The 8,551-nt window shown below is 41.6% G+C and overlaps 1 pseudogene; it reads right to left on the bottom strand.

Moving 5' to 3' along the window:
- Positions 1-6,812: 6,812 nt before the first annotated feature.
- LOC148013125 (putative protein phosphatase 2C 59 pseudogene) lies at positions 6,813-7,933 on the bottom strand (annotated as a pseudogene).
- Positions 7,934-8,551: the final 618 nt, after the last annotated feature.

Raw genomic sequence — 8,551 nt, 5'->3', positions numbered from 1 at the left:
GAGTGAACCTATTTTGCGCAGGTCTACGAGAGCTAGGTATCCTGTGGATAGGCTGAAATATGATGGATTTACAGCCATTCACTATGCATATATGGTCAAAGTGATACAGGAACCAGAACCCACTTCTTTTGAGCAAGCCATGGGAAAAGAAAAATGGGAGAAAGCCATGGATGAAGATATGGATTCCTTGGAAGCAAATGCTACATGGGAATTGGTACCTTTTCCTAAAGGTAAGAATGCAATTGGCTGTAAGTGGGTTTATAAGGTGAAGCACAATGCAGATGGTTCTGTGAACAGATACAAGGCAAGATTAGTAGTCAAGGGGTATGCACAAACATATGGCATTGACTATGAAGAAACATTCAGTCCGGTTGCAAGGATGGCAACCGTAAGAGCAGTCATTGCTATGGCTGCATCAAAGGGATGGTCTTTACATTAGATGGATGTAAAGAATGCCTTCTTGCATGGTGATTTGCAAGAAGAGGTCTATATGGAGCAGCCACCAGGTTATGTGCATGCTATTCATCCTAAGTTTGTTTGCAGGTTGAAGAAAGCCTTGTATGGCTTGAAGCAAGCACCTAGAGCATGGTTTGACAAGATAGGACAGCATCTTGTCACTATTGGCTTTCAGATTTCCAAGGCAGATTTCTCACTTTATGTGAGAAAAATAGAGAAAGGTATTATGCTGCTTGTCATTTATGTTGATGATTTGATTATGACAGGTTACAGTGATGAAGATATCCTTCATGTGAAAATGCTATTGAAGCAGAAGTTTGAGATGAAGGATTTGGGAGAGCTGTATTATTTCTTGGGCATTGAGGTGATTAGATCACCAAGTGGGATACAGCTCTTGCAGAGGCAGTATGGATTGGACATGCTGTCCAAATATGGGATGACAGGCTGTAAGCCTATTTCAGTTCATTTGGAGTAGAATGTGAAGCTGAGCGCAGATGCAGGTGAGCTTCTGGGAGACCCTACTATGTACAGACGCATAGTAGGAAGCTTGATTTATATGACTATTACCAGGCCAGATTTGAGCTATGTTGTTGGATTGGTAAGTCAGTTTATGCAGGCTCCAAGGAAACTGCATTTGGATGCGGCTAGACGCATACTCAGGTATGTGAAGTCCACATTGCAGTATGGACTATTTTATGAGACTGGGGTTCAGATACAATTGCATGGATACACTGATGCTGATTGGGCTGGTAGCATTTCTAATAGACGATCTACCAGTGGATATGTGTTCTCTTTTGGGAGTGCTGCAGTCACTTGGAGCAACAAGAAACAACCTACAATTGCCTTATCCAGCACAGAGGTTGAGTACAGGGGCACAGCAATGGCTGCATGTGAGGTAGCTTGGTTGCATAAGCTACTTTATGATATGCATCAGTCTACAGATGGGCCAGTTGTCATTTATTGTGACAACATGAGTAGTATACACTTGGCCTGCGAGGTGTGCAGGAATTGGGATTGAGCTCGAGGGGGAGTGTTGAGATATCGAGCTCCACTCGTGATATGCCAGGGTGACCGTTGTGCATTTACTTGTCAGTTGTTGCAGATGCGGTTGGTACACCGCCCATGAATAATAGCTAGATGACAGCTATCCTTATCTACTCTAGTTTGTGGCTTAGTTAGTATGCCACCTTAGTTAGTTGAGTTTGGTTTGAGACCCATATATAGGGTTCTTCTATTTCTTTGTATAAGAGTTCTTTTGGCTTACACAACTAAGAAGAGGAAAACTGTTTTCAGCCTCCACCTCTGTGTGTATTCCCCCATTGTGCAAGCAAGAAAGCTACAAGTGAGACTCCTTCCTTCTCTCCCACAATCTTGATACTATTTTGAAGGAATCATGAAGCCCTAGAGAGGATGATTGAATATGCTAAGGAATCAATATTGCAAGTGTAATTTACAACCCACCAACAATGAAAGTCACTAAAGTCCAATATTCCTCCAGGGTCAAATGGATAGCCATCAAAATATTCATCACAACTATAAGTTCCCTCTGCAAAAAAATACATCCCATCATTGCGTCCCGAGTCAAATGGAAAGAAGGAAGGATCCTCATGATCCCCCAGATCAAATGGGAAGATAAGGTCATCAATTGAGAACATGTCATTTGAAACCATAGATTGGTGTATGGCTTCATTAAGCTTCTTTACATGTCCCTCTTCAATTACTGCATTCACTTGGTCATTAGCATGATGAATTACTGCATTCACTTGGTCATTAGCATGATGTAGGTTAGAAAGTTGATAGGCATCATGATCAAATTCAAAGGATTTGTAAGTCTCTCCATCTTGGACTTTACGATCCACTTCCTCTTTAGCCTCTTCAGCTTCCTCTTATTTATCCGAAAACTCTATAACTAGCATCACTTTAGCATTCCTTTTCTTGCATATATCTTTATAATTAGAAGATATTGGTTCATCACATCTATAACATAAGCCTTGTGCATGTAATCCTCTAATATCATCACTGGTTAAGCATTTTCCTCGAATAATATCATGATGGCCACTATGGTTAACATACTTCTCATGATAAAATGGTTTTTCATTGTCATGACCACGTTCATTTCTACTAGCATAATGCTGATGTCTAGGAAATGGTTGATCATCATCATAATATTGACTATGGGATGGTTGATCATCATAGAAGTACTGATCAACATGCTACCCATGTTCACTAGCATAATGCTGCTCATATCCATGATCATGATCATATACATGTTTGTGCCCATTCATGTATGACTATCCATTTGTATGCATATCAAAAGAGTTGAAACCGTTCTCAAATCCTTGTGGCCTTCCCACATGATTCTCATTCATGGACTCGGGGAAGTTACTATATGTATATCCTCTACATCACGTGCATTCAATGGCTATTTATAAATATCCTTATCTGTGATTTTTTCTTGAATAAAACATAACCCTTTTCTATTCAATCTGTAAATAACCCCTTTATATTATACCCTTCTGTATGTAAAATATATTAAAAAATAATATTTTAAAAATACCTTATTTTGAACCCATGTGATACACACATATATTCATGAGTAACTTACCCGAGTTCATGGAAGAGTGTCCAAAATGACTGCAAGGGTGTCCTCGCTTCTGGGGCTGACCATAAACATAATGATTGACATGTTGTTGTTGTCCAAAAATATTATGACCATCACTTGCATGCTGCAACTCAATGGAGTTCTCATCACTATCATATGCATGTTGTTGGTCATACCAATACTCATTGTACTCACAATACCTTGCATATTCTTCATAATCTTCATTATAAGCATGTTGTTTGTTTACATAATATACTTGTTGTTCCTACGTAGCTGCTCAAAATGCATAGAAAAATGGTTGCTCATGTTCTAAGAATAAGAGTTCATCCAAAATCGTCATCATCTTATGACCAAATTTATTTATTTGATTAAACCTGCCATGGAGACTCCCACCCATATGTAAACAAGTTCCATAAAGATCAAAGCCTACATCTTCAATGTAGTCCAAACAACGATATCGTTCACCTACAATCCCACAACCATCACAAGCACATCCAACATGAAGAACTTTTGACTGACCATTCATGAGATCCTCCAATGTGCACTGAGATAATCATCCCTAGGAAGGCCGTTGGATAAGGTGTTGCTAAGGATGTTGACGTTGAGAATGGGACTAAGGCTAGGGCTGATGGGACTGTTGAAGTCGAGACCGTGGTTGAAAGGGTTGGGGATGTGGTTGTTGTACTGTAGGCTAATGGGGCTACATATTGGGTTGTTGAAAAACATGTTCCTACATAGGAAATGGCTTAGGAGTTTGTAAATATGATTGTGGCATTGTTGATATTGTTCATATTGCTAGTAGTACTGTTGATATTGTTCATATTGTTGATAGTACTGCTAATACCACTAATCAACTACAGGAACACTTTGCGGTTGTACAACAGATTGAGGTATCGATGTCGTACTGCTGCGCAACCGAGGTGTGGAATCCACCAAAAAGCTGTGTGTGTGACATTTGTTACTTTGTACATACTTAGTCGTTGTGTTTGCATTTTGTTTTGCGTGGGCTGGAGATCAAACCTCACTGTTTAGTAGATGATTTGATGTTCACCCAAAAGCACACCTACAGACCCATGGAGGTGGGCAGCATAATGATGAACAAGAGACATCACATCAACATCATTCATTTCAAATGAAAGCCATTGTGACAATAGGGTTTGTAAAAAAATGCCAAGGAGCATATGGAAGTCCCACTAAGGAAGCAATATTGCAGGTTTTCCAGAGAGCTTTGCAATACTGTGACTCTAAGAAGCTTTATTTGGCACTTCTAGGAATTTATGAAAGGAGTGAGTAGCATGATTTGGCCGATGAACTTTTGAAGACAATGATTCAGAAATTCAAATCTTTCTCAAAAGTCTAGCTTAGGCGGATAGTTTACTTGCTGAAGTGGGGAATGGTTGATGCTGCTCACAAAGCATCGGACAGAACAACAAGCTTAGGATTTTATTCAAAGGTAAACGAATAGCTTTGGATAGCTCAGATCCAAATGTGGTTGAAGAGGGTAATTTTGGCCTGTTTATGCAAGAAGAATGCCTCACAGCCAAGAAGATAGCAGCAGGATCTGAAGTAATTACAGAATCTTATCTTAACTCACATTTTTCCTAGACAAGCAGCACAGAGCATCAGGGGGAAAGTTACAGATGTGGGGTAAGGGTGGAAAGCAATCCACATTTTGCAACTTTCGACCACAACATGACAATGCAGAGAAGCGGTCTTTCTTGCACCACATACTTATCTCAAGCAGCTACAAGTAGTGGAAGCTCTTTTGATAAATATCTAGCCATCATGAATACTGATCGGTTCTTACTTTCCCTTGCTGTAACTTCACAATTTGATGACAAGGTCATACGGTCCTCTATTCTAACATTTGGGATCCTCGATATTTCACATTCATTGCACGTTTTGAACATTTTGAAATCCCAATTTTCTGATACTTGTGTAAAAGAGCTTCCTGTGAGCGTTAAGATCGTCTGCTCGAAGCCGAAGCATCCAATCGTGCTGAAGCAGATCTAGCAGAGCGCCTTGATGAAGACCGAGACAGCTCCTGGTCTGCCATCTCTTTAAATCTGGCGATCTGGTCTGGAGACATGCGTGCGAAGATGTCCTGTAACTCCTCATCGCTCATCCCTCGACTCATCCTGAAAATGTCACCTGCATAGATAAAAAATGATGTTAGAATAATCAATTTAAATCATACAAAGCACAGTAATATAAATCATTTAAAAAAAATCTCACTTAAAATGCATATCTTATGTACCCTTATAAGCGATTGGCCAATGAATTGAGTAAGTGGATTCTCCAAGTATGAAGTATCCTATGGTCCCATGTTAATCTCCTGACACAACTCCGCATACACTGGAAGGTCGATAGACATGTCACCACAAAAGAATGAGTCCGCCTCGTTCTCGAAGAATTCTTGGACTCCTGTATTTCCATCATTGTTAGCCGATGCTGGCTCCAAGCTTTCGACGGCCTCCACCCCTTGCAATATTGACCCCTCTATTTGCATATTATCTTCATCTATACTCGGAACATCGCTTTGATCATATACTCTCGCACTTTGGGGAGTTGAAGGTATAACATACCACCATCAAGGTTGTCGGGGGTTTGGATAGAAGATTACCTGTTCACAAACACGTACAAGAGAGTTCAAACCATTGTGACATAAACCATGTCGTAATACAATTAGCAAGCAAATGAGTCCATGCACCTGCTCACAATGGGCCGGCAACACAAAGGTGTCGCGCAAATCCGTCCATTTTTTTTCAGAATCTATTTCGAGAAATCTGGATGGACCTCGTCGAACTGTTGCTCCAGCTCCTCCAAGTACCACTTTGAACCACTGCACATCGAATATTATCATGAAGAAGCTACGGTAATCTGCCATAACAATACTTTGCAAGTTCCCAAAATACTCCATCTCATCCACAACCGTGTTCGGATCCGTTGCTCGTCACCGGCTCTCTTGCTCGAACCTTGCCATGACACCACAGTCCATTGTGGAGCGCATTTTGTCAATACGCTCCACACAAAAATACCGTCCGCGCGACCATGCTGCACTATATATTTTGTACTGTACATTGAAACACTCAAATTAGATGTCTTATATAAAATTTAGATACGACAGATTCTAAACCCCTCACCTCCTTTGGACTACATCCCCTCAAGAATTGCCACTCCTCCATTGAGATCTCTGTCCCTTCGGGAGACGCTGCGATCAAGGTTCCATGCAACCATCGCGTTGACATAAACCGTGGCATATCCTCCATGCCTTTGAGATATCGATTTGGTCGATGACGCATACTACGTCAGAATTCAGCTCGCGCTGTCGAAGGGTTTTCGAAAGCAAAGTCGTGTCCACGGAGGACCTTGTGGTTCAGAATTATTCATTGCTGTTGCTCTTCCAAAGTCTGTAAGAAATCATACTGATCGACTTCATGGGTCAACTTGATTAAGCTCTTCTGCTGTATGGTTGCAGGATGTCCTCTAACAGTCGATTTTGTGCTTCTCTCCTTTCTCTAATCACAGATCAATGATGTCAATGCTAATTACTGCCACATGTAGTGATAACAATGCTCTCTTTGCCATAGAAATAAGGACTCGTGGATTCAGTTTCAAGATCATCAATGAATAATATTCAAACAGGAATTGAAGCAGAGATAGAAATTAAGTTCAAAATTTCTTCTGGGGGTTTACTGCGATCAGTCTCAGAATCAAAGTCTGCTACAGAGCCAGAGGAGCCACTGGCCTCATGCTACTCATTTCCATCTTCTTGCTCCTCTTCGTCGTCTTCATCATCTTCATCCTCATCGTTATCATCCTTCTCACAACCACCATAGTTAGCAGTGATCAGCCCTCTGCCTGCCAGTAGGCTCAAGCAAGCCCCAAACTTGAAGTGACTGCTCTGAACACGCCAATAGAGAGCTTCCAATTTGCCCACTCTATCAAGCACTTAGAACTTACTTGTATGCAAGTAAATGCAGACCCATAAATACAGCCGAAACAGAAGATAGTTAATCACCTCTGTCCAAACAAAGGCTTATTATATCATTACTCTGAGCCAACCCTGCTTCTTAAACAGGTCAGCCATAAGACAACCTTGCATCATACACAATTCTACCATCGTCAACCCTGCTTGAAGGCTCTGAAATGCCATAGCCAGGATGAGCAGCTGAGAAGCCAATTAAATAAGAGCCTTTGGGAGGAAAACTCGCAAAATAGCCAAGGTCTCGGCATCACGTTTCTTCGGTGATACAGAGCGGCAACTAAAGAAGGATAGTCCAAGGGGAGTCCTTTTTCTTTCTTCCTTTTCTCGCCCTCCTTTCCCGTCAGCAGGAGGAGTTGCTCCTCGAGTGAATGCTACAGCAGGTTGTGGCTAGAAAGATAGCGCGACTCGATCAAAAAGCCTCCCTCCTTCCCACCAGCAAAGCTGCCTTCTGACAATTCTTTGATCCCTCTTCTCCCTTCAGACTAAAAAAGCGGCCCCCAAATTGGCTTTTCTCCCCCTTAAACTTGAAAATCCATAGCTACATTTTGCATCTTCACTTTACCAGCCCTACAAATAACTGTTCTTGAATCACCCACATTGGCAACAAGGAGACGGTCACCCACCAAAACAGCAGTTGATGCCGTTGAGCCAGCATCTCTGTGCTGACTATTTTTAGCTTTCAAATACTCTGAGTCCGTTTGCTGATTTGTTTCAACTATTGCACTTCTTGTATCAGGAATAAACTTAGGATGTTTAATCAGATTTTCGAAAAGGTTCTTTTGCACATAATCTGCAGCACGAGAACCTCCATGACCATCAAATACACCAAACAAGCCAACAATGTGCCCATCAACTTGAGCAAATCGGGCCTCATAGAAATCCTCCATAAAGGCTCTTTTCCATGAATTTGCAACACCTCAAGTGCATTCTTACACTTGAATCCATCGCTCTTGGCTGGCCAGTTTACACGCCAGCATTTCTCTCGACCAAGTCGGTGAGCAAGTTCTTCTGCAACCACTTGCCCCTCTTCATCTTCTCAAAGAAGTCTTGGGATTCCCACAGATACTCATACTTATCACCCTGATTCTCCATTGAGCATAATGCGAAACTCCTGTGAACTGTTGATCAAAACCTCCTCGTCTAGGTTGACTGACCACTTGGCAAGGCATGCCAATTAGAGCATTATTGATAAGTTCCTCTTGCTCCAAACCCTCTTCCACGCAGAACAAAAGTATAAACACAACAACTAGATATGTACAAAGTATCAAATCCCACACACACAACTTTTGGGTGAATTTCACACCTCGAATGCACAGCAATACGATAGTGCTTCCTCTCGATCTTGCCTAGCGATCTGGTACTTGGCAAGCCACGTCTCCATAGAGGCATGGTGCAACATACAAAAGTGATTCACCTTCTCTTCCATTGAGGCATCCATTCTTTTTTCTACCCCATTTCCAACCACCACATCTCCAATCAGTCTATCATCGTCCTTCAGCGACGAC

Source organism: Lygodium microphyllum, chromosome 26 (genome assembly GCF_053477565.2).
Source record: "Lygodium microphyllum isolate KBCC chromosome 26, Lygodium_microphyllum_v1.1.10, whole genome shotgun sequence".
Classification (NCBI taxonomy): Eukaryota; Viridiplantae; Streptophyta; class Polypodiopsida; order Schizaeales; family Lygodiaceae; genus Lygodium; species Lygodium microphyllum.
The sequence above is the reverse complement of the archived record's forward strand: the minus strand, read 5'-3'. Positions and strand labels throughout refer to the sequence as shown.